The following is a 27500-nucleotide window of genomic DNA, read 5'->3' on the forward strand; positions in this document are numbered from 1 at the left end:
TCCTTCTTGCTAAAGAGCGCTACACATCGGGATTTTTTTTCAGTTTGTATTTCGTCGTCGATAAACGTCGTTTCTGTCCTTGGCGACACTATCGCACCCAAGAGTCGTAGAGAGAGATTTAAGGAGAGCAGCATTAAGGAAGGATAGTAGGATTTAAAAAGTGGTCCACCTTCTTCACTCACCGAGTCGTTCTTTGGAGAATAGTTTGAAAAATGTCGACAAGATGGCGTTGGTATCGTTCGTAACGATGATCCAAGGTGAAGCAGGTTAAAAAAAAAAAAAAAAGACGCAGCTGGTACTTAATCTCTATATATTTTTATAGTCTTACTTGTCAAGTCGTGATATATTGTAGTTCATTATTGACATTAAGCTCAAAGTGTGTGGTAAAAGAAAATATTTTGTGGTAGCGAGAGAATATGCTGGGATGTTCAAAGTATTTTGGGACGGGATTTTTTTTTTTCTAGGTTTGAGCACTAAGGACGTGATATATTGTTAGTCATCAATGATATTTTAATCGATTTTGTGATGAAATAACTTTATAGAAGGAAAATATTCTGGGATATTAGGAGTATTTTGTGATAGAAAAATAAATATTTTTCATAGGATAATATTTCCTTTTAAGATTACATATTTTGTTTTTAGATACTATTTTGTGCTAAAAGAATGTTTATTAATGTTAAAAGAAAAACGAAATATTTAAAACTAAATTTCAAACATTCTGGATAAAAACAATCCTAAACACAAAATTAAACCTTGAGAATTATAATTTCAGTCATCATATACCAATCTACAATTTGAAAAAAAATATATCGTCTATTCTTATACGAAACAAGATAAAGAAAAGTGCATATATACACTTGCAAGTATAACAATGTGTGAAATCTTAGTAATGAAGTTTTGCATCATGTATTTCTTCGTATTATAAATATTTAACAGAAAATATACGTTTGCAACAGATTTGGAAGAAAATCCAGTCAGTGTAGTACTTAGAAGTGAAGGCAGCTGTACATTCAGGAAACGGAAAATACCATTTGACCTCGATTCTATCCCCGAGTTACCGGAATTTGGATTAGGTCGTCCATCCAGCCGAAACAGGATGTGCAAATTGACTTGGAAATGTTTAAACGTCGTCGTCATCGTCCCTCCTCCTCCTCCTCCTCCTCCTCCTCCTCCTCCTCCTCCTCCTCCTCCTCTTCCTCCTCCTCCTCTTCCTCCTCTTCCTCCTCCTCTTCCTCCTCCTCCTCCACCTCTTCCTCCTCCACCTCTTCCTCCTCGTCTCCTTCCACCTCTTCCTCCTCCTTCGTTATTCATCATCTTATCCTCCTCCTCCTCATTCTCCTCCTCCCCATCTTATTCTTCCTCCCCATCTTATTCTTCCTCCCCATCTTATTCTTCCTCCCCATCTTATTCTTCCTCCCCATCTTATTCTTCCTCCCCATCCTCGTCCTTCTTCCTCCTCATCCTCGTCCTTCTTCCTCTTGTTCCACTTCTTTTCCACCTCTTCCTCCCCTTCTCTTACTCCTCTTCCTTCTCATTCTCTTCCTCCTCTTCCTTCTCATTTTCCTCCTACTCTTCCTCCTTCCCTCCTCTCTCCTCTTCCTCCTTCCCTCCTCTCTCCTCTTCCTCCTCCTTCCTTCCTCATTTTCCTCTTTTCCCCCCTGCTCGTCCTTCACCCTCATCCTCCTCCTCCTCCCTTCTCGTCCTCCATCTCCTCGTCCTCCACCTCCACCTCATTCTCCACCTCCACCTCATTCTCCTCCTCTTCATTCTCCTCTTGCTCCTCTCCATTCTCCTCCTCCTCGTCCTCTTCCTAATATTTGTATGAAGGAAGCTCCCTGACCTTGAGCTCAAGACCTGAAGTCTGCCTCGTCCCTTTTCTATTGTTTTGTTTTGGTTTGTTTAGTGAGGAGCCAAAGAAGCACTCGAGAGCAAACGGCCAAAGACAAGACAACTTTTTACTTTCTTCTACCCTCCATCCCACCCCACCCCACCCCGTAACCATCCCCCATCTCCCTTTGTATAAGTGGAAATCCCACGGTTTTTTGATTTGGTGAACCTCCTGTTAGATTGTGTGCAGTTTGTGTGTGTGTGTGTGTGTGTGTGTGTGTGTGTGCGTGTGCGTGTGTTTGTGTGAGAGGGATTCACCATGTCTTGGATCACGTGTTGGACTCGTGATCGACATCTATTTCCCTCCCGGAAGAGAGCTCAGAGCTCATATATGACCAATTTATGGGTAATGCTGTGACCTTACACGCATACACCCCCCCAACTCCCCACCCACGAGAGTTGGAGTAACGACTCGCAGCGCAGCGATACTGAAATTATTTCAACCCTGGGCTGTGTGTGTGTGTGTGTGTTTGTGTTTGTGTGTTTGTTCACCCGCTTGATCCGAGTCCATTTTTTTCCCAAATGCACCCGGCGGCCCCAAAACTGACAAGCGCAAGTGCAGATATTAATTGACGATCGGGCAGAGTCAGTTGGGTGAATCACAAATATTTTCCCGTCGTCCGAAATTTAATTAACGAGCCTGCTCCATTGTTGGTCTATGCTAATCAACTTTGGCGTGGGGGCAAATGTCTCTTGCAATCATTTTCTCGAATATTTCGTCAAATGCATGTGTTGGATAATGTTTTTAAGTACCAGGAGCAAAACTAACACGTCATAAATACGACACCAACATTCTGATATCATTCCTCGACTATGTTGGATACTAATTGTATACTATTTTACTATCGTATACCAATTGTATAATCTCGTATACTAATTGTATACTATCGTATACCAATTGTATACTGTCATATACTAATTATATATTATCGTATACCAATTGTATATTATCGTATACTAATTGTATATTATTGTATACTATCGTATACTAATTGTATACTATAGTATACCGATTGTATTTTTTCGTATACAAATTGTATATTATCGTATACTGATTGTATGCTGTCGTATACTAAATTATACTATCATATACTAAATGTATGCTATCGTATAATAATTGTATGCTATCGTATGCTAATTATTAATTAATGTTTACTAATTACTATTGTAAACTAATGTGATAATTACTAAATACTATTGTATAATAACTGTATGATAATAAGTACGTATTAAACACCACTACACAACCCCGGAGGGTAATCCAGGAGACGAATAGAATCGATTGGCGACGGGGAAACGAAAGGAAAAGTGCCAGCCGGAACGGAAGGGTTTGGCTGACCTGACCTGCTGACACCCAATGCTTCCCCGTCACTCTGACGTGTCTCCTGTCTACGTGGATTATGGACAGACTCGTTTCCTTTGAGAGACCCAACCGTCATCAAGGTTGAGGTCCACAATGAATAAATAAATAGATTAATATATGAATATATAAATAAAAACATATTTAAATAAAATAAAAGCTACATCTCCCATCACGTCTTCACCTAAGAATACCGCCTTCCAATCCTCTTCCTCCTCCTAATTCTCCTCCTCCTCCTCCTCCCAGTGCTCCTCCTCCTCCTCCTCCTCCCAGTGCTGCTCCTCCTCCTCCTCCTCCCAGTGCTGCTCCTCCTCCTCCCAATTCTCCTCCTCCTCCCAATTCTCCTCCTCCTCCTCCATCTACTCCTATTCCTCCTCCTCATCCACCTATTCCTCCTCCTCCTCCACCTATTCCTCTTCCTCCTCCTCCTCCTCCTCCTCTTCCTCCTCCACCTATTCTCCTCCTCCTATCCTCCAGCTCACCCACTTAACTGGGCTTTCCCCCGACGTTCTCGTCCTTCTCTAGTGGTACACGTCTCCCCCCATCCCCAGGGGTATCCTTGCATCAGTTATCAGATTTCGTATCGCCCCTGGCCCTTAAAAACGCGCGCGCGCGCACACACACACACACACACACACACACACACACACACACACACACACACACACACACACACACACACACACACACACACACACACACACACACACACACACACACGTACACTTTCTTCCTGCTGTAAAGCAACTCCGTACTCTCCTTGAGCCGTTTTACGGTCTCCTCCCCACTTCTTCCTCCGCCTTCGTGACATCATCAGCAAGCAGAGGCATCCGAGAGCGTAAAGATTATGATGTCCTACGTTATATCCCCGAGGGGGGTGGGGAGGGGAGAAGCGAGGTCGTGTTGTTTCCCGGCCCAAGGTAATGGCGGAGGATCCTTGGCCCGGCTGTAGCAGCAGCTACCGCCAATGACGTCACAGATGACGTCACCATCCTGGGATGTCGTAGTGGGTCGAGTTTCACTGACTGGGAACCTGTAGCCTCGTAGCGGCCGGCAACAGTCTTGAGGTCCTCGTATAGGCTGGTCCTGTGAAGAAAATTTGGACTTGTTTTTCTTATATTTATGGAGTACTATTTTCGTGACACCGGCTGAATGTGAAAAACATAATGAACGAGTTCTTGGGCCGGATCCAGCGACCGAATGCCAGCCTCTCAGGGTTGCGGCTTTTGAAAATGAACAGGAGGGAGATGATTCCATCTGCCGTCCATCTTAATGGACCACCACTAGCGGGTACCAGTCATTGGCACCGCGAGGATATTATACAGATGCCCGCACGTACGTGTGTGTGTCTGTCTGTGTCTGTGTCTGTGTGTCTGTGTGTGTGTGTGTTTACCTAGAACTTACCTAGTATTTTACGGGAAGTGGAGCTATGCTTGGAGTGACCATCTTGGTATCTCGCAGTATCTAGTTTGTTCTTAAATTCTTGTATGGTATTTGCATACATAATTGTTTCGTTCAATTTGTTCCAAACAACCACCACTGTGTGTGTGTTTGTGTGTGTGTGTTTGCGTATGTGTGTATCTGTCTATCTGCGTATATGTGTATCTTACATATATTTTTCTGTATCATACATGAAAAGAGCTATGATCGAAATATTCCTTCACTAAGCTTCCATCGGCCAAATTTAGCCGAAATTTCTCCTGTGTTGTCTACTTGGACGACTTTGTCCTCCATGACTTTTCACGAATTAATGTAACTGTGTGGAAAATTGTATTTCGTAATGTCCCTGAAATGCCCTTCAATCATTTTAGTTGCCGTTCTTTGAATTCTCTCTGTCTCTCTCTCTCTTCATCTCACCGTCCGTCTGTCTGCCTCCCCCCCCCTCTCTCTCTCTCTCTCTCTCTCTCTCTCTCTCTCTCTCTCTCTCTCTCTCTCTCTCTCTCTCTCTCTCTCTCTCTCTCTCTCTCTCTCTCTCTCTCTCTCTCTCTCTCTCTCTCCCTCCCTCCTCTCTTCCTCTTCTCCTCTCCCTCTTCTCTCTTCTCTCTTCTTTCTCGCTTCTCTTTCTCTCTCTCACTCACTCTGTCTCTCTCCTGTAACCTTATTGATGTTTTTTTCGGTGAGGAATTTTCCATTTCCAGTACTTGTAGCACCTTTTTCCCTCTGTCTTAATTGCCCCCATTTACTATTTTACAGTTCAACGTTTATTTTCCAGTTTCGAATATATATTTTTTGCATTAAAACTCGTTTCCCATTTATCTCCATTGAAACATCTCGTCTAGATCTTTGTGATAAATGACCATATTCCTCATCTCTTACATCTCTGCATCATCAGTAAATAGATTGGGATAACTGTTCCATTCATTATGTCATTAAGGTCGATCAAGCCCTTCTTTGCGATGAATGTGCGTGCGTGTGCGTGCGTGTGTGTGTGTGTGTGTGTGTGTGTGTGCGTGCGTGCGTGTGTGTATAGTATAGCGTACTGTGGCGTTAGTCAAAACAGAATATGCGGAACGCGTCGCCGTGAGCATGGCGATGATTGTATTAAGAACGACCCAAGAAATCGATAGGTAGATAAATAATTAAATGCATATAATTAAAAAATGATAAATAATGATGTCTCTTAGTACGGAAGATGACCTGGATCCCTTACCGTTCAAAATCCTGGTTGAAGTCGAGGAGAATGCAAACGGCAACTCGGATACTTTCGTGCCAGGAGCTCCCTCTCCTCTGAATAGTCTGGTGATTTCTAGAATGAAATTCCTAAAGTGGAACACGGACACAAGGGTTTAAACTTGATGTACCTGGTGCAGGACCCTTTACCCCCCTCCCCCCTCCCTCCCTACCTCCTCTAAGATGTATTTGATTTTTCAGAATTGCTCCGTCATCAACTCCTCTTCCCCTCAGAGGCGTTGAGGATTTTTTTTTATATATTTGCCTCTGTTAGGGTAAATAGAAGCCAATTGAACGAGACCACTGTTGAAATAGAGATCCCTATCGGTTTTAATAACGGGTAACAATTAAAAAGAATGTACACTACGCCTCTCCTAGAACATGCAAATTCCTTGTATCTTCAGGAAAATCGTGCCTCTGTCTTGGTCTTCAAACACATAGGGCAGAGGCAGCTCCAGCAGACGTAGGCGGGATACAGTTATCCAGTCCAACGCGGTAACAGACTCCAAAAGCAAAGTCATCTGGACATAATGTCTGTCCACCTTTGTTGAATACATATTTACGGTCGACATGACGTCACATCGTTTGCATGGTGTAAGCCCCGCCTCCTTGTGCGTAGACGGAGATGTATTCCTGATTTTTCCTTCATATGTTTTGTTTCGGCTAAGGACATACATAAAACTGCGTGTCCTTAGCCAGGAAAAAAAATCCATAAAGCATTTTGCTATGATGAGAGGGTGGTTTCGTTGGGGAATTTTGATAAATATGTTTTGTTTTGAAATACGTGAACGTCACCCCGTTTCTCTGAAGGTAGCACTTCATCTTGCAATTACTGTCATTTTGTTGCCACAGCAGCAGACCGCAGGTAATTCCAACAGACATATAAGCCAATTGTAGCTAATTCACTTGCTGTGTGCAGTGGCTGGAAAATTTCTTACGAACTTGTACTGTGGTGTACTTGTTTCTTTTTTGTGCTAAAATCTAAATGCAATATGAATCACCCTACCAAGGCCAGGGCAGTATCCTTAATAACTGCATTATTAAATGTAAAATGTAAACAGGAATCATAACCTTTTTTCTATTCGTTTATTTATTTTTATTTATTTATTTGTGCATTAGATTATTTATTTACTTTAATCGTCATAAAAATATCAGTCCCTTCATATGTCCTTCAGGACCACAACAATGGCGGAGATCCGCACGCGCACCAGGACAGTGACGTCACAAAATCAGCTGATATTATGAAAAAAAAACCTCTATTGAAGATGCGAATGCGGCTTAATTCCTTACACTGAGGGTGGTGGGAGTTGGGAGGAGCAAGTCTAGGAAATTTTTGCATCCTGTTTGATGCCATCAATATACCCTTCCTGATTTTTTTCTCTCCCTCTCTCTCTCTCTAATACCCCAACATTGTTGTCACAGCTCTCACAACCCGGATCTGGAAGACCACCAATTATCTGCTGGAATGTTGTAATATAACGTTGTATGTCACAACTCTGGAAGCGGTCCAAGACGTCGTAATTAGTCTGGAGTGTGTCCTCGGCAGAGGGCACGCGAGTTCGAAGTATTTTGAAGAATCGGGTGATGAAATACGCTTTGGTACTCCGTTCTGGAATGATGACAGAAACTAAAGTTCATCGCGACAGTAAGATAAATTCCACCCTTTGGTCGTGATAGCCCACACCATACTTTTGGTTTGTTAATTATTTTCTAGATCGATTAAGACCTTTTAACAGACCAGAAAGTGTTCAGAAAGATGTGGACTTATTTTCAGACCCGGAGTAGAAGAACCTGATCTCTCTCTGAGGCCAGCGAAACGGCAGCCAGGAAATGTTGGGGTTACAAAAGTCATTTGAAAACCTGCCCCCCAACAACCGACCGCCAGCCTTCTTTGGTCGTGCAGTGTCATGATGTGCCTTCCCCCATGCCCCTCCTCCTCCTCTTCGACCTCAGCCTCTTCGTTGAACACCTCGAACTCCTACTACTCGACCACCTCCTCTACCACCACCACCTCTTCGACCACCTCCTCCTTGACCACCTCCTCCTTGACCACCTCCTCCTCGACCACCTCCTCCTCGATCTTCCTCCTCCTCGATCTTCTCCTCGACCTCCTCTTCCTCCTCTCCTCCTCCTCCTCGACCCCCTCTTCCTCCTGCTCGACCTCCTTTTCCACCCCTCGACCTCCTCTTCCTCCTCCTCGACCTCCTCTATCTCCTCCTACACCTCCTCCTCCTCCCCCTCCTTGACCGCATCTTCCTTCTCCACGTCTCCCACCACCTCAAAACATAAAAGAAATAATCTTCGAAGAGCCAGCCGCCATTCTCTCCGTGTACAAGTGGATTAAGAGGAAGAAGATTCAGGTCATTCGCGGAAATGTCGCGATGCAGTGGGAGCGTCTCCGGGTGTGAAAATAAGGACACGGAAGCCGCCCCCCACCCCCCCAGTCTCCCCAACAGTGCCCTTTGACCCCTTCCCCCCACACTCCACCTCCCCCCCTCCTCCTCCTCCCCCTTCTCCCCTTTCTTCCTTCCTGCATTCCTTCTCAGGATTTTACTATGGGCGACCCTCTGTCCCGTTTCCTGCCTCCCCCTCTCCCTCCACCTCCCCCTACCCCACCCTCTTGGTCTTTCCAATGCCACGGTCAGCATCGCCCATGGTCGATACACACACACACACAGACACACACACACACGCCTACACATGCACTTGCCTATACAAACACACACACACACACACACACACACACACACACACACACACACACAGAAAATGTGGTGTGTGCAAAAACGATACACGAATTTAAAAACAGTCTACGAGTAGATAAAATGAGATATGAAGACGGGACCCCACGAGCATAGCTCCCCTTCCCGTAAAATACAACTAGGTAAATACACACCCACACCCACACACACACACGATTACGCACGCACGCGCGCACACACTTTATTTACAAAGATCGTGCCTCTCGGTGTCCTACAGTGACCTTGTGACCTAACTTCAGTTTTACAAGTTACGAGTAAATGTGTGTGCAGTGTGCATACCGTGGCTGGCTACCTCCCTTATAAGGGAGAGGAAGCCTTTGATATGTAGATAGAGAGAATGTACATGTTCCGTATATGCCTATCATATATTTAAAAGTGTGTGTGTGATTCACCATGGTCATGTATCACGTGTTGGACTCGTGATCGACCGCTATTTCCCTCCCGGAAGAGAGCTCAGAGCTCATATATGACCGATCTATGGGTAATGCTGTGACCTTACACGCACACACACACACCCAACTCCCCGCCCACGAGGGTTGGAGTAATGACTCGCAGCGCAGCGATACTAAAATTATTTTAGCCCTGGCGGGATTCGAACCCGGACCGCCGTAGTGGCTGCCAGGAACTAACCACTGCGCCATCGAGTGTGTGTGTATGTGTGTGTGTGTGCGTGCGTGCGCGCGCGCACCCTGGGCAAAAGCCAGAAAAGGTAGGGAAAGTGAACGCCGCCCCTCGGAGCTCGCCCAAGAAGCTCCGCACGCCCTGAACAAATATGTGACGCAAATTTCACCCGCATTTTTACCTCGAGTCAGTATAAACACTAACGGAGAGAGAGAGAGAGTTTTTGTTCCTGGGTGTCCCGGATCGTGTCAGGAATTGGAACTGGAGTGGTCTCTGCCTCGAGGTCGACGAGTCCTGCGGCCAAAAGTGGATGGATGGAAGTGTTTGCTGCTGTCCCGCCCGCCCTCCGTGTGTGCTCGAGTGTGTTTTGGTTGTGTGGGTGTGCGCGCACGCCCGTGTGTGGTATATGTGCGTGTGTTTAGTGTGTGTGTATGTGTGTGTGTGTGTGTGTGTGTGTGTGTGTGTTCGCGTTTGTGTGCGTTTGTGTTTTTTCTTTTTAGTTTTTATCGTTTACGTTTGGAGGAGTGCGTTTTTTGTTGCTTGTTTGTGTGTGATACGTCATGTTCTTCGATCAGGTGCTGGGCATGTGATCGGCAGCAATTACCCTCCCGGGTGAGATCTCAAGAATTCATATTATCCGATATGTGGGTATTGAAGTGGCATTACACACACACACACACACAGCGTTCTGCAGAAGGGGTACAGTGACTTGTGTTTTGTAATCTTTCACGCCCTGAGCAAGGCGTGAACTCGAGCTTTCAGCGTGAGAGGCCAAGATAATTATCACTACACTAACAATACGTGTGTGTGTGTGTGTGTGTGTGTGTGTGTGTGTGTGTGTGTGTGTGTGTGTGTGTGTGTGTGTGTGTGTGTGTGTGTGTGTGTGTGTGTCTGCCCGCCTGTGTACGCGCGCTCGTGTATGCGCCCGTGCGTGCCTGTGTACGTGTGTTTGTGTGTGTGTGCGTGTGTATGTGCGCGCGTGTTTGTGTGCGTGTGCGCGCGTACATGCGTGTGTGTGTGTTTGTGCGCGTACGTACGTGCATGTGTATGTATGTGTGTGTGTTTGTGTGTTCGTGCGCACATGTGCTTCTGTGTACATTAATTGTATCAAGGTATGCAGACTTCCATTGGTATTCCATGTTAGCAACAATGAATTTAAATTTCATAACTGAAGTAATGATGGACATTATAAACCCTTTTTAATCCTCATATAAACTTTAAGATAGAAAACACGTCGTATTCATAGATTATACTTTAAATATAAATAATATGTTGAAACGCACTGCGACTAAATTCCGTGTGGTAACTGGAAAATGTTAGAATAAAGCGATAATCGAATCATCTGTGGAATAAAAATCTATTTGCATATACGGCAAGACATGACTTTATATTTTATTGGAAATTTCTTCCGCATGCATCTTCACACCAGGACGTCTCATCCTTGACATTTTCTCTCTAACCTTGGAGTTTGTCAGACAGATGGCGTCGCAGACACTCACACACACACCAACTCGGTGGCGCAGTTGGTAGAACGATGAACTACTAGCATGGTGGTGCGCGTAGTGCTTGGTTCGAATCCTGCCCAGGGCCGAAATTATTTCGGTACAGCTGCGCTTCGGGTCGTTACTCTGACTCTCGTGGGCGGGGAGTTGGGTGTGTGTAAGGTCATAGCATTACCCATAGATCGGACCTACGAGCTCTGAGCTCTTCCAGGAGGGAAATAGCTGTCGATCACGAGTCCAACACGTGATCCAAAGACCAAGTGAATACACACACACACACACACAGATTGGGATAAGAGAAATACAAGGGGATATAGAAATTCAAAAAGTACATTTATAGAAAAGACCTGAAAAAGAACAGCTTTCCTCAGAGTGGTGGATGTATGGAACAAACTGGACGAAACAATAGTGTGTGCAAAAGACACACGAATTCACCACGAGCGTAGTTCCCCTTCCCGTAAGATTCAACTAGGTAAATATACACATACAAGGCACACAAGGGCAATAGTAAAGGATAAGATGGTAGGCTGGAGAGGAGTGACCTGCGGGGTTCCACAAGGATCAGTGTTAGCACCTGTAATGTTTCTTGTCATTGTTAACGACATGACGTATGGTACAGCGAGCTAGGCCAACATGTTCCCAAGTAATACAAAAATCACGAGAAGAGTGAAAAATTAGGATGATTTTGGGCTCATGCAAACAATCGTCGTTGTCTTCAGGTAGTCGTCGTCACCATCGTCAGTCATTATCACCACCATAGGCATCGTAATCATCACCGTTATCTACCACCATCGTCGTCATTATCTACCATTATCACCACCACAAGCACCGCCACATCACCACCACTACAACCACCATCGTTACCATCAAAACAACCACTACCACAACCACCATAATCACAACTACTACCACAATCACCACCACAACCACCACCACTACCACCACCACAGCCAGCACCACTTATTCTATCACCACCGGCCAATTGTCCCAGTTTCCCCCGACACCAAACCCATCGGCGGCGCCTTGTAGATTGCTGTCGCAAACGACCCCATTTTACCTCATTCGACCTCGGGTCACCCGAGACGTCGGTTGATGGTAGGGCGTTGGAAGAGCAGAACTTGTGTAAACTGTTCTCAGAATTTGACGTAAAACCAAACTAGTTTTTTTTAAAAGGATGTCAGTTGTGAGTTTTTCTTCCTTGTTGCATATATTTTCCTCCACAAATATATTTATGGGAGGTAATTCGGAGATGTATATATTTGGTGTATAAAAACCAATCGGGAAATAGCAACGTGGATGTTGTCAATGAAGGTCGGAGCCTCACTGACAGACTGACGTAAATGTACAGACTTGCTCGTCAAACCACTTGAGATGCGTTCGAATCCCACAAAAATTATTTATTTATATATGTTTTAAATTTAGGAGGGAACAAATTGTACCTGTCATTGGAGCGAAAATCCTAATGAAGTGTCTACAGTGATACGAATGAAAGAATAAGATAAACGCCTAAGCAAGATGCTGTAATGATTATAATTTATTTTATATTGTTTTTGTTTTGTTATCATTTGTCTGTTTGATTTTCATTTATTATTAGTTATGTCAATCACTATTTACTATTTACCTGTTTGTTTATTATTTAACTATACCTATGCATTTATTTATGTATTTCATTTATTTACATTATAGTTTTTATTTATTAAATTATTATGATTTTTTTTCGCATCCGACCTAGATATGGACCAAAAGGTCTCCTGTCGGCATGCTCCGCCTTTGTAATCCTTTGAATAAGAAATGAGGGAAGACGAACGAAAATAAGCATAGAAATTGAAAGTTAACTGATCAACGACATTACTAGCCCTAACATTCTTGATATTTAATTACAATAATGGAAGTCTCACTGATTCTAATTATTGACAAATTTGACCTTTCCTGTTCTTCTGATATTAAATAAAGTTAACTCAGTGTTGGCAATGTGTACTTAGTCTTGGTTCCGAGGAAATATTTGTCCAGGTGAACAGAGAATAATAATCACTTGGCGTCGGAACCAAATCCCCCTGAATTGTAATCGCTTTCCCAAGTTGTCCTTGAGGCGGAGAAGGCTACCCATTTCCCTGGGGGAAGGCCCGGGTGTTTTGCCCCCGGTGGGCAAGGAAACCAGGCACCAAAAGAACTCGGAAGGCCACATGGGAAGGAGAGAAGGACCTCTGCCCTTCGTCGGAGTCGAGCACAATGGACAGCAATTCATAAGGCGGCTCTCCTCTCGTTACGCTCACAAAGGAATACTGTGGGAATACGAAGAATAGACGACAGGAAATGATTGCAGGGTGCTGACCCCGTTAGAGTGGAGGCAGAGAGGTAGAGAGAGGAGGAGGTAGAAAGGTCACACCAGGAAAAGTTGAGGCGGGGAATTACTCTGGTCACCATGAAGAAGATATAATTTGACCGCCGGAAAAAATTGTCTTGCCTCGTTGTATTGAATAACGTGTTTTTTTAACATGTACTTGCGTGCGTGTGTTTGCGTGTGCTTGTGTGGAGTGTGTGCGAGTCATTTCATTGTAATGGATGTAGTATACTTACATTGCCATCAATCTCTTTCCCCGCGTCCTCTTCCTCTCAAGTATCAGCAGTTATTTTCTTCAATTCCCTCCTGTTTCCCCTGCCACCTTCGCTTCTTTTCGTATTTCTTTCCTTCCTTCCCTTCTTTCTTCCTTCCCTTCTTTCCTCCCTCCCAGCCTTATTTCTTCCGTTCCTTTACATTGCCTACAATATACTCCCCCATTTAATCGTGTCCTCTACTTCCTCCTCCTCCCCCCCCCCTTTCTCCCCTGTCCCCCTCCTCACCCTCCCTCTCCCCTTCCCTTCATCCGATACTCCATCCCTTTCTTCTCCCCCTGTAATCCTACTCTTTTGCTGCTCCTGCACTCTCCTTCCTCCTCTTCCTCTTTCTCTTCCTTCTCTTCTTCCTGCTACTCCTCATCTTCACCCTCATCCTCCTCCCCCTCATCTTCCTCCCCCTCATCTTCCTCCTCCCCCTCTTCCCCTGTCTCCTCCCTTCCCCCCCTTTCCTCCCCCCACTCCGCCACCTGACCTACCAGATCTCCCTAACTTTGTTCTTTGTCTTTGCAGGTAAGCGAGTACGCGCAGCCGCCGGTCTGGTATTCGTCTTGCCGCTGCTCTTCCCCTCTTCCACCTCCACCTGCTCAGGGTATGTAATTAAACGCAGCGTCAGCACAACTTTAAGACTCTTGGCTCCATATTTTCTTCTTCAGGCGGCAGGTGGACCTTTCTTGTACAGGTGTGTGTGTGTGTGTGTGTGTGTGTGTGTGTGTGTGTGTGTGTGTGTGTGTGTGTGTGTGTGTGTGTGTGTGTGTTTGTGTGGGCGCGCCCGTGCGTGCGTGTTCATAGGTGTTAATTGCGTAAGAGCGTAGGTACCATGAATTAATATGACAGTCGTGTGTCATGTGGAAAATGAATATGTAGGCGATGTATAATGAAATTAGTGTACGAATGACGTTGGGGTACAAATTTAATGTTTGTTCCAGTACGAGCAGGGGACATATTTCGTGTGCTGGTGTAGTACGTACTGAATGTGTGAGTTGCATGAAAGTGAAATGTATTAAAGTGATGCCATATGTATATATATATATAATATATATATATATATATATATATATATATTCACACGAGTATATATATTAGCGCCTGTGTTTTGTCATTCCCTTGAATTTTTGTATACTTTACGTTCTATTTCTGTAGAAAGAATTATATTTTGTCACATAAGAATATTATGTATTGATATCAGAATAACCCCCGGTCACCATTTTGCGTATGTGGAGACGTAGGGGTGGGGGTGGAACTAACCCCCCTCCCCCCGCTCTCCTTTCCTATTTCTCTCCCACGTAATGTCGGACCAAAAAGTATGGCTACCCCCCTTATACGGGGGGATGAAGGCCTTGGTGGTTAAATGTGGCGCTGAGAACAGACTGATGGTGACCAAATCTGGTGGTTGGAGTCGGTCCCCTTCTGACCTTCCACCCACAATTGGAACGATGTTGCTGAAGTGAAGCGCGAGCGCGCACACACAAACAAACAAACAAACAAACAAACACGCTCATACAAATAATGTGTACATCGACTCGGCTCTGTCCTCTCCCCATTATAAGGAGTAAATTATTTTTGGTATATACACGTGTGTATGTACCGCATATATATATATATATATATATATATATATATATATATATATATATATATATATATATATATATATATATATATATATATATATACAAGGTATTGAATGACTCGGTGTCATACGAATGTCACTTGCAGATGACCTATGGGGCAGTGCCTTTAACCTGTGCGGGTTATTGATAGAGTGGGGGGATCGAAGGAAAGTGGTGGTGGAGGAGGGTGAAGGAGGAGGTATTCTTCGGCTGAATGGAGGAGCCGCCCTCCTCCTCCTCCTCCTCTTCTTCAGGTGGAGAAAGAGATCCTCTCGTGAGTTGTTGACGCGGCACAAGGGGTTGCACGCCCCAGGGCACAATGGCGCGCCTATTTCTGGCTTCGCCTTTGATCGGCCGCTGATGAGGACGTCGTTTCCAAGGCGGTTTTGGGGAGCGGGGGGCGGGGGGGGGGGGGGCGGTGGGGGGGGGGGCGTGGGGGGGGGGGGGGGGGGGGGGGGGGGGGGCGGGGGGTTGGGGGGGGTTGGGGGGGGGGGGGGGGGGGGGGGGGGGGGGGGGGGTCGGGGGGGCGAGAAAGGAGTCCGGCTGGCGTGGGGGGTGATGTGGGGGTTAGCCAAGAGGGGAGTTTGTGACACTTTGGCTGTGCAAGAGGTCTCCCTAGACTAAATCGAATGTCCTGATTTTATTGGTTTATCTGTTTATAAGGTTCTAATGATTTAGTTAGCCATATATTTGTTATGTACCAATTGTTATTTATTATGTATACTTGGTATTATTTATTAATCATAATTTTAGGTGTTTTGGGCCATTATTATTATTATTAGTAGTAATAGTAGTAGTAGTAGTAGTAGCAGCAGGGACTGTGAAAAACGCAGCGAAATTTGAATTTAAAAACTACTGGGCTAAGACATGGGACACTCGCTTGCAGCCAGCCAGAGAGCCAAGCAGGCAGGCATGGAGGGAGGAGGGGAGAGGAGAGGAGGCAAATCGTAGAGGCCAGATAAGCAAGGAGGTATTGCCTACTCGATTAACGATTGGAAGAGGAGGAGGAGGTGGTACTGGTATTGGAGGAGGAGGAGGAGCATAGGAGGTACAGGAGGAGGAGGAACATAGGAGGTACAGGAGGAGGAGGAACATAGGAGGTACAGGAGGAGGAGGAGCATAGGAGGTACAGGAGGTTGAGGTACCGGAAGAGGAGGAGGTATAGAAGGAGGTACAGGAGGAGGAGGAATTGCTGGAAGAGAAGGAGGAGGTACTGGTATTGGAAGAGGAGGAGGAGGCGGCGGAATAGAGAGAGGTACAGGAGGAGGAGGAGGAATAAAAGGAGGCACAGGAGGAGGAGGAGGAGGAAGAGGGGGTGGTGGGTGTTGGGGTTGTATGTAAAAACCAGGGAAGCGTGCTCGCGGGGGGTGGAGGGGGTCAAGGCCGGGACCCAACAATGCAAGAATCGCGCGTTGGAGGAAAGGGTGCCGTCAAGAGAAGGAGGAGGAGGAGGAGGAGGAGTGGCCCAGGGGTGTGTGCGTGTGTGTGTGGTGTGCGTGTGCGTGCGCGTGCGTGCGTGCGTGCGTGCGACAAGTGTACTTGATAATGAGATAGTAGAGATGGTGGGTGTTTTTTACCTTGTGGACAATGTCACGCCGTAGAGAACGATTTAATGTGTCGTCGATTATAACCAGTGTTTAAGAACGTTCTCTCCCACTCTCTCTCCTCTCTCTCTTTCTTCCTCTCTCTCTTCCTCCCTGTCCCTCTCTTTCAATCTCAATCTCTTTTCTTTTAGTGGAAATCGGTCTTCAATCACAAATCTGTAGTGTTTGACTCAGATCAGTAAGGATTTTTCTAAACCCCGAAAATATTCACAGCATAAAAAGTACGAAGTTAATTCCCTGTACGGGGTGAGAGAGAGAGAGAATTTAGTGTGTGATGTGATGTATGTAGGGTGGCATACAAGAATGATGAAGCAGGGTGAACGCACTTTAGAACCTTCCGGTACGCAGGAAGTGGTGGTGGTGTTGGTGGTGGTGGTGGTAGTGGTGTTGGTGGTGGTGGTGGAGGTGTTGGTGGTGGTGGTGGAGGTGTTGGTGGTGGTGTTGGTGGTGTTGGTGGAGGTGTTGGTGGAGATGGTGGAGGTGTTGGTGGAGGTGTTGGTGGAGATGGTGGAGGTGTTGGTGGAGATGGTGGAGGTGTTGGTGGAGATGGTGGAGGTGTTGGTGGAGATGGTGGAGGTGTTGGTGGAGGTAGAGGTGATGGAGGAGGTGGTGGTGAAGGAGAGTCTCATTCAACTGAATAAAATCGCTTAGAGACGAGTGACCTGTTCGTGGACACCGACTGTAGGTCCTTCGGCCGCGGACAGGGGCGTTTCCCTTTAGCTGAACAAAATCGCCTGACGACAACTACAACTCCCGTCATTAGTCGCGTTAGGTTTATGCGCTGGTGGCGTGATCGCTAAGTTGTGGTTTCGAATCCCGCACTTCTCTTCAATTCCCAGTAGTGACCGTTAGTTACCCCAACAGTCTCCCAAAGAGCATGATAGGGCAAAGGTGACGGCTTCGACCGCAGCCACTCAGCGCCTCATGGCGTAAGCTCCTCACCTTCCCCTGGATTGTTGCTGCTGTTGGTCACTTTGCGAAGGAGAAGGATGACCCTCCTCCTTATATATGTTGTGATGGTTGATGGATGTCTTGTGTCCATGACTCGTGAATAATCAAGTGTGAAGTTGTTGAGGCTTTGATTCAACTTCTATCTCTTCGCTACAGCGACGGACTGAACATGAAAATGGAAGAGACTGCAAGAGACCATAAGGCGTACACTAGGCAGTTCTACATCCCTTACACCAGTCATCCACATCCATAAGGTTCTTTAATCTTATCTTGAAATGACCAGTTGTTTCAGCGCTCAGTACATGGTTACCAAGTCTATTCCATTCGCTAACCACACTGTTGGTATGCCAGTTCCTGCCTATTTCCTTCTTAAAACCTAAATTTTTAAAAATATTTCTTCATCCTGAGCGCCAGGGGATTTTATTCGGGACCATGACTGAAGCGAAAGTGTTTCTCGATTGATTTTCCATCTTTCATGCGGCGACGTACTCTGCACTCTGTTCTGGGTAGAGGGTGACGCGAACATGAATGGTCCTGACTGCACCTAGGTGAGGAGCCTACTACGCCAGGAGGCGCTGAGTAGCTGTGGCCGAAGCCGTCACCTTAACCTTATGACGCACTTTAGGGACTCTTGGAGGCAGATAACTAACAGTCACTCCTGGGAATCTGAGAAAGGAGTGCGGGATTCGAACCCAAAACGAAGCTAAGGGTGCCGCCAACGTAATAAAAGTATAAAATGGTATAGGAACGGGTAAGGACATTTGTTAGCCAGTGAGGAGAAGGGAGGGATGATAAAAAGAACAAGTTTTGAGGGCCATAAAAAACGGCTCGCGTAAATTTAAAGGGAAAAGTTGAACTATGGTGACAGCCGCCCCTTCCTCCTCCTCCTCCCTCCTCCTCCCTCCTCCTCCTCCCTCCTCCCCTCTTCCTCCCCTCCTCTTCCTCCCCTCTTCCCCCTCCTCCCCCCTCCTCCTCCTCGTCCCCCTCCTCCTCCCTCCCCCTCCCCCTCCTCCTCCTCTTCCCCCTCCTCCTCCTCCTCCTCTTCCCCCTCCTCCTCCCCTCCTCCTCGTCCCCCTCCTCCCCCCTCCCCCCCCTCCTCCTCCCCCCTCCTCCTCCTCTTCCCCCCTCCTCCTCTTCCCCTCCTCCTCCTCCTTCTCCCTTCTCCTCCTTCTCCCTTCTCCTCGTCCCCCTCCTCCCTCCTCCTCGTCCCCCTCCTCCTCCTCGTCCCCCTCCTCCATGGTCTTGGATCACGTGTTGGACTCTTGATCGACAGCTACTACCCTCCCGGATGATAGCTCAGAGCTCATATATGACCAATCTATAGGTAATACCGTGACCTTACACGCACACACACCCAACTCCCCGCCCACGAAAGTTGGAGTAACGACTCGCAGCGCAGCGATACTGAAATTATTTCAGCCGTGTGTGTGTGTGTGTGTGTGTATGTGGACGGGAAGGGTGGTGCTCTGTAGGTAAGGAAATACGGTGCAGCTGTGCGCTCGATGCTGCTGCTGCTGCTGCTGTTGTGCGGGTCATGCTGGGCAGTGTTTTTACGTGACTGGGCCGCTTGTCGTTCGCTGTGATTCTTCTTCTTATTATTGTTATTATTAATATATTATTATTTATTATTTTTATATTTCATTATTCTGGTGTATTGTTACTGTTATTTTTAAATTATTTTAATGTTTAATTAGTGTTATTATTTATCGAAATAAACACCACAAGTGAGGACAAAGCCTTTATTAGTACGACGTCTTTTCTTGTCGCATCTTTCTCCAAGTACACAATCATAATACACATGGCTGAGATTAAATAAGAGGAACGGGGGGAACGTTCCCGCTCGTTCCTTTGATTTAATCTGTCATGTGTATAATGACTGTGTACTTGAAAAAGATGTACCAAGCGAAGCGTCGCACTAATTAAAGGCTCCGTCCTCACTTGTGTTATTTCGATAGACTTGTCGGCAACTGTCACTTTCATACAATATTACTATTATTGTTATTATTGTTATTATTACTATTATTATTATTGTTAGTTGTTGTTGTTATTATTATTATTATTATGATATTATTATTATAGTTATTATTATTATTATTATTATTATTATTATAGTTATTTCATAATGTTTAAATTGTTTTATTAGTATAATTTCACTATTGTTTTATTATTTTCTTATTGGTGGTGGTGATGGTGGTGTGATAGTAATAAATTAATGATATTGGTGGTGGTGGTGATGTTGATTGTCGAGGTCATAGTGGAGGTGGTGATGACGATAATGATGATGGCTGTGGTCGCCGTGGCTTGGCGTCGCCACGACCCTTGAATTCAATTAGCGGATCGGGTTCCTGGTCCTCAGGAAGGAGGGCCGGAGCCCCACGAGTGTTGGGGGAAAGTTGTTGGGGGAGTTCATTTGCCTCTGAGGTAATTAACCACTGTGTGTGTGTCGGCGTTTGTGTTGTCATGATAAGTGGCGTTATTATCATTAATTGCATGACTTGGCGATGTGTATGTCATGTGCGTGTGTGTTTGTATGTATTAGAGTTCTCGTACATGAGGATTATACGTTATGGTATTTGCGAAGCTTAAGTGCATTTCATGTACGGTAGTGTTGTTTGTATATGTTGTTTGTCAGTCCGTGTGTTTGTGTGTGTGTGTGTGTGTTTGTGTGTTCTTGCATGCCTTTTGTGGCAGCGTGAGAATTGGTGCGCTAATTACGAATTGTTCACACACACACACACACACACACACACACACACACACACACACACACACACACACACACACACACACACACACAGCAAGAGAGAGAGAGAGAGAGAGGTAGAGAGATTGATAGGTAGGTAGAGAAAGAGGGAAGTTAAATAAAAGACGGACGTCCCACACGGTCGCAAAAGGCGCTCTCAGAAGTCCAGGCCTCTGGGCGCTGCGAGGTGCATTCCGGTTCGCTTAAAACCTGCAATGATTGAAATCTCTCATCATTTCTTCGTCGGTTAGAATGGCTCATCAGTTTCCGTCGCCGTCGTGAGATCTCTTGGTATCGATTTGGGCGAACGTGTTGGGTGACATGACTTTTTGTCCAAATTTAATCCTTAGTAATGAACTTAAAATGCAAAAATTTAGATTCAAAAAGGAATTAGGCAAGAACTAGTTTATCAATAGAGTGGTTAACGAATGGAATAGACTTAGTAACCATGTAGTGAGCACTGAAACTATTGGTTGTTTTAAGAGAAGATTAGATAACTTTATGGATGGGGATGATAGGTGGTAATGGACATGGAACTGCCTAGTGTAGGCCTTATGGTCTCTTGCAGCCTCCCCCATTCATATGTTCTAATGTGTGGCGCTTAGCTGAGGTCAAAGCTGTAACCTTTGCCCCAGTTGCTGGGACATCGGGGACAGTAAGTGTAGTCGTTACTGATATTTGGTAAACATTGATGTATACAGACATGCCGATGGAGACGCATTTCCGAGTATTTGTGTGAAATTGTATATATTTTCACGACACGTATATCCTCTGAGCGATGTTGGACTTGATGATTGTTTTTATTCTAGCGAAGGTGAAACTTGTTCTAATTGACGCAGCAGAAACTTCGATACTGACTTCGACAACAGGAAACTAATTTCGGTAAACGCTTGAAGCTGTGGAACAGGCGTTCTTAAAGTGCCTCAGTACCCCTTGGAGTTATCAAAACCGGTTCTTGGAGGTATCCAAAAAAAATCCTGGAAAATATTTTGTGTAAGAATTATACTTTTAATTGATTTACTGAAAACAAAAATGAAATAGGTTTCTAAATTTCAGCAGTTTGTTCATAGACGTCCTTTTTTATCATATTTATTTTTTATTTACATTTTACTGTAAATTTATAGTTACAAGTCGAAAGTAGCAGGCTAATGATGGAAAGGGTGGATCAGGTTGACTTGGAATTGAACTTTGAGCTATCGGGACCGAAAGAAATTAAGAACCATTGCCGTAGAAGTTCCTTATGCAACTGAAAAATACTACAGTAACAGAACTTATCGCGATAACACCTCGTTTGTAGCCTGTTAACCATGGTTAAGGATAAAAATTAAACCCCTTCACTCGCTGGGGTACTTTTAAGCTGAATATAATAGTCTATCGCCAACCAGGGGAACGGAAATCTTCGGAATGTTTCATGGTATGGATAAGATGAATGGAGATGGTTTTCTGCAAAATCGTCTGAAGTTAACCAGGACAAAACCTTGAAAGTACGCCATGTATTCCGTCGTTGAAAACCGGCGGTTCTATCCTTAAGGACACAATCACGCTGAAGAGTCAAGAACTTGGTGAAGGAATTGTTCAAGGATGAGTTGTTATTCAAGGAGGAGCGCGCGCGCGCGCGCGCACACACACACACACACACACACACACACACACACACACACACACACACACACACACACACACACACACACACACACACACACACACACACACACACACACACACACACACACACACACACACACACACATTTAATTCAAAAATATTTAGATAAAATGAGATACGAAGACGGGATACCACGAGCATAGCTCCCCTTCCCGTAAAATACAACTAGGTAAATACACACACACACACAGAGAGAGAGAGAGAGAGAGAGAGAGAGAGAGAGAGAGAGAGAGAGAGAGAGAGAGAGAGAGAGAGAGAGAGAGAGAGAGAGAGAGAAAAGTGGGAGGAGAGGTTAGATAAGAGACTGACGTCCCATCGGCGGCCAGGCTGATTTGTGCCGTTCCTCTGTTTATAAAAATAATTCAAGACAACGCTGCAATTGGAAGGAATCCCCCCCTCCTCCCAGTCATGAAGATGAACATGAAACAGCCACCTGGCGCTAACCATGAGAGAAACAAAAGTGCCACTGTCGAAGGTGGTCGGAAACACGTCGTAAGTTTGGTGTGACTGGGGATTAAACAAAAAGAGTGATTGGCATACTTTTGTTAATAGAGATCGGTTTCAAATCATAGAAGAATTTTGCGTGAATGTGGTCTGTAGGGGTGTCAGGAACTTTAGTATTGACAGCATAAAACAAGCAGTCAATACCCCATACAGTGTGTGTGTGTGCGTGTGCGTGTGTTTGGATTAAGTATTCACAGCTACTAATTTATGGTGATTTACAAGATTGAATAACCTTGATAATTCCCTGCCTCTTTTAATTCCCAATGAAATGAACAATGAAGGTAAGCCTACTGCTTGTGTGCTGTATAGAAAAAATGAACAAGTAAAAATCGTTTTGACTCGGGAACCACGACCAAAGAAATGGAAGACCGAGGCAGCAGTTTCCGGTTGGTGAAAACGTGCACGAGGAAGTGGCTCTTCACCCGGGGCGCTTCCAATTCCACGCGAACCATTAGGTACACGTTTTTCCAGGGCCGTTCCTCGTACTACGATCGTCTTACGACCGCTGTCGCGCTGATTGGCGCCGCGCCTTTGCGACTTGTTGTTGGCAAAGTCTCCCTTATAAGTCATTAGACTCCAAAGGTTATGATAGTATTCTAACCAGGAGGAGATGGTGGTCCTTGTATCAAGTTCTGGCTGTCGTCAGGTGATCTTATTAAGGCTAATTGAACTTGCAAACATATTCTGGGTCGCATCCGGCTCCGCCGTATAATGTGACACAGGCATTAACTTGGAGTACACCGGTTCATGTCTTTGGATAATGAACATTCTTACCCGTTTACACTTGATGATGTGGCAGACACGTTTGTCCAGGGCCGTTCCTCATACCACAGTGTTCGCCTTAAAGTCGAGGTACACTTGTTCAAGTCTTTGGACGAAAGACATTACCCGTTCACACATGATGGTGTGGTATAATTGGCGGGACGGACGTGATTTCTAAGGCCTCTGCAGAATTTTTTTTTATAAATTATACTTCGTCACTGATAATTACTAGCGTCTGTATCGTTGGGAACGGCGTCACACTGAAAATATTTTTGTTATGGACTCTTGTTCACTGGCGCTTCCGTCCTTGTGGGAAGTCTTACAAGGGGTGGAGTCACGGTGATGGGGGGAGGGAATTAAGGAGGTCAACAGAAGGAATGCTGCGTGACGTGGGTCTGTAGGGGCGTCACGCATGAAATTCGTGTAGTTCGTATCCAGTTGGGGAGCCCATGGTAGTGTGTGTGTGTGTGTGTGTGTGTGTGTGTGTGTGTGTGTGTGTGTGAGAGAGAGAGAGAGAGAGAGAGAGAGAGAGAGATATGAGGTTCTTCATTTATCTAGCATTATCTAGAACGGGTATAAAAGTCGACGGCACTTAAATTCTAGGATGTGTGTGAGAAAGAGAGAGAGAGAAGGTTCTTCAGTTATTTAGCATTATCTAGAATGAGTATAGAAGTCGACGACACTTAAATTCTAGGAAGTGTTCAGCTCTTTTGGGAGCGAAAGGATTTCCCATCTAAGTATACAAGGTTACGACCCTCACGGAAGGGCGAAAAGAATGACACGTCTCGTCTAATTAGAATCGTCTAGAACTGAGACCTTCACTGGATAGACCTAAGCCTGTATTCAAGATTGTCTAGCTGTGACGTCACAGAGCTTGTACGAGGCTGGCGTACTCCAATGATAACAGTTATTTTAGAATTGCCAAGGGTACGCGTACCGTGTCTCGTTCTTACAGGCGATTTTGCAATGTCATAACCCATCCAGTTGGATCCTATTGCAATATCATGACTTTTTTTAAGGCAAATCCGGGTGGCTTTATTCACAAAGGGAACACAGTGGGAGACAGGAAATGAATATATTAATTGATTAATTAAAGAATAAATAAAAATAAATCGATCGTTCAAGACTAAGAGTTGGACCATATGGTGATTAGAATTACATGACCTTGGGAAAAAAATAAATAAATAAATAAATAAATAAAGGACATGACCCTGAAGAGATTAATAGCTTTCGGTCCCACACTAAGGGTCTATTTGATTTTCTGCTCGCACCAGGTCACACATTGATAATGCTCTTTGTAAGAGCTCTGAGTAGGTGGCTGCAGGCTCCATTGAGGGCCGTGCCTTGTCGAGCGGCCCGATCGTGGCTGGCACTGCCTGGCATTGCCTGGGCCGGCCAGTTGTGCGCAGTTCCTGACGAAGCAGATCGTATTGGGTAGTGTTCGTACTTGCTGCACAAGTATTTTATTTTTGTTTATATGAAGTGATTAAATATTATGTGTATTTGCCTGTTTATTTTTTTAATTTGATTATGTATCCATTACTTTATCAATTTGTTTATTTATTTATTCATTTATTTATTTTTTGTTTCTATGATTAATCAGCTAAGGCATAGAATCTACGTGAAAAAAGATGTGGATCTTGGAAGGTGATGATGTAATAGATTTTCTTTCCTCCTTCTTCTCCTCCGCCTCCTCCTCTTCCTCCTCCTCTTCCTCCTTCTCTTCCTCCTCCTCTTCCTCCTCCTCTTCCTCTTCCTCCTCCTCTTCCTCCTCCTTCTCTTCCTCCTCCTCTTCCTCCTCCTCCTCTTCCTCCTCCTCTCCGTCCTCCTCTCTCTCTTTCTCCTCTCCCTCCTCCTCTCCCTCCTCCTCCTCCTCCTCCTCCTCTTCCTCCTCCTCCTCTCCCTCCTCCTCCTCTCCCTCCTCCTCCTCTCCCTCCTCCTCCTCTCCCTCCTCCTCCTCTCCCTCCTCCTCCTCTCCTCCTCCTCCTCTCCCTCCTCCTCCTCTCCCTCCTCCTCCTCTCCCTCCTCCTCCTCTCCCTCCTCCTCCTCTCCCTCCTCCTCTCCCTCCTCCTCCTCTCCTCCTCCTCTCCCTCCGTTCCCTCCTCTTCCTCCGTTCCCTCCTCTTCCTCCGTTCCCTCCTCTTCCTCCGTTCCCTCCTCTTCCTCCGTTCCCTCCTCTTCCTCCGTTCCCTCCTCTTCCTCCGTTCCCTCCTCTTCCTCCGTTCCCTCCTCTTCTTCCGTTCCCTCCTTTTCCTCTTCTTCCGTTCCCTCCTTTTCCTCTTCTTCCGTTCCCTCCTTTTCCTCTTCTTCCGTTCCCTCCTTTTCCTCTTCTTCCGTTCCCTCCTTTTCCTCTTCTTCCGTTCCCTCCTTTTCCTCCGTTACCTCCTCTTCCTCCGTTCCCTCCTCTTCCTGCGTTCCCTCCTCTTCCTGCGTTCCCTCCTCTTCCTCCGTTCCCTCCTTTTCCTCTTCCTCCGTTCCCTCCTTTTCCTCTTCCTCCGTTCCCTCCTTTTCCTCTTCCTCCGTTCCCTCCTTTTCCTCTTCCTCCGTTACCTCCTCTTCCTCTTCCTCCGTTCCCTCCTCTTCCTGCGTTCCCTCCTCTTCCTGCGTTCCCTCCTCTTCCTGCGTTCCCTCCTCTTCCTGCGTTCCCTCCTCTTCCTGCGTTCCCTCCTCTTCCTGCGTTCCCTCCTCCTGCGTTCCCTCCTCCTCCTCTCCCTCCTCCTCCTCTCCCTCCTCCTCTCCCTCCGTTCCCTCCTCTTCCTCCGTTCCCTCCTCTTCCTCCGTTCCCTCCTCTTCCTCCGTTCCCTCCTCTTCCTCCGTTCCCTCCTCTTCCTCTGTTCCCTCCTCTTCCTCTGTTCCCTCCTCCTCCTCTGTTCCCTCCTCTTCCTCCGTTCCCTCCTCTTCCTCCGTTCCCTCCTCTTCCTCCGTACCCTCCTCTTCCTCCGTTCCCTCCTCTTCCTCCGTTACCTCCTCTTCCTCCGTTACCTCCTCTTCCTCCGTTCCCTCCTCTTCCTGCGTTCCCTCCTCTTCCTGCGTTCCCTCCTCTTCCTGCGTTCCCTCCTCTTCCTGCGTTCCCTCCTCTTCCTGCGTTCCCTCCTCTTCCTGCGTTCCCTCCTCCTCTCCCTCCGTTCCCTCCTCTTCCTCCGTTCCCTCCTCTTCCTCCGTTCCCTCCTCTTCCTCCGTTCCCTCCTCTTCCTCCGTTCCCTCCTCTTCCTCCGTTCCCTCCTCTTCCTCCGTTCCCTCCTCTTCCTCCGTTCCCTCCTCTTCCTCCGTTCCCTCCTCTTCCTCTGTTCCCTCCTCCTCCTCCGTTCCCTCCTCTTCCTCCGTTCCCTCCTCTTCCTCCGTTCCCTCCTCTTCCTCCGTTCCCTCCTCTTCCTCCGTTCCCTCCTCTTCCTCCGTTCCCTCCTCTTCCTCCGTTCCCTCCTCTTCCTCCGTTCCCTCCTCTTCCTCCGTTCCCTCCTCTTCCTCCGTTCCCTCCTCTTCCTCCGTTCCCTCCTCTTCCTCCGTTCCCTCCTCTTCCTCCGTTCCCTCCTCTTCCTCCGTTCCCTCCTCTTCCTCCGTTCCCTCCTCTTCCTCCGTACCCTCCTCTTCCTCCGTTCCCTCCTCTTCCTCCGTTCCCTCCTCTTCCTCCGTTCCCTCCTCTTCCTCCGTTCCCTCCTCTTCCTCCGTTCCCTCCTCTTCCTCCGTTCCCTCCTCTTCCTCCGTTCCCTCCTCTTCCTCTTCCTCCGTTCCCTCCACTTCCTCTTCCTCCGTTCCCTCCACTTCCTCTTCCTCCGTTCCCTCCACTTCCTCTTCCTCCGTTCCCTCCTCTTCCTCTTCCTCCGTTCCCTCCTCTTCCTCCGTTCCCTCCTCTTCCTCCGTTCCCTCCTCTTCCTCCGTTCCCTCCTCTTCCTCCGTTCCCTCCTCTTCCTCCGTTCCCTCCTCTTCCTCCGTTCCCTCCTCTTCCTCCGTTCCCTCCTCTTCCTCCGTTCCCTCCTCTTCCTCCGTTCCCTCCTCCTCCTCCGTTCCCTCCTCCTCCTCCGTTCCCTCCTCTTCCTCCGTTCCCTCCTCCTCCTCCGTTCCCTCCTCCTCCTCCCCTACTCCTCTTCCTCCTCCTCTTCCTCCTCCTCTTCCTCTTCCTCTTCCTCCTCCTCTTCCTCCTCCTCTTCCTCTTCCTCTTCCTCCTCCTGTACCTATCTCTTGATCTGCCTTCCTGTCTCCCTCCACCCTTCCTCCTCTCTCTCTCTCTCTCTCTCTCTCTCTCCTCG

General features: G+C 46.5%; 1 protein-coding gene across 6 annotated transcripts in view; it reads left to right on the forward strand.

Moving 5' to 3' along the window:
• LOC143037953 (uncharacterized) overlaps positions 1 to 27500 on the forward strand; it is a 197624-nt gene that overhangs the window by 101158 nt on the left and 68966 nt on the right. For 2 of the 6 annotated variants that reach the window (XM_076206667.1, XM_076206666.1), the window contains one exon: positions 13929 to 14007. The exons of the other annotated variants lie outside the window; for them this stretch is intronic. The gene's annotated coding sequence lies outside the window, so the exon portion shown is untranslated. The remainder of the gene's footprint in view (positions 1 to 13928; positions 14008 to 27500) is intronic. 6 annotated transcript variants of the gene reach the window in all.

The sequence above is a fragment of the Oratosquilla oratoria genome, chromosome 23, assembly GCF_046742065.1.
Source record: "Oratosquilla oratoria isolate Oo_2021 chromosome 23, ASM4674206v1, whole genome shotgun sequence".
Taxonomy (NCBI): Eukaryota; Metazoa; Arthropoda; class Malacostraca; order Stomatopoda; family Squillidae; genus Oratosquilla; species Oratosquilla oratoria.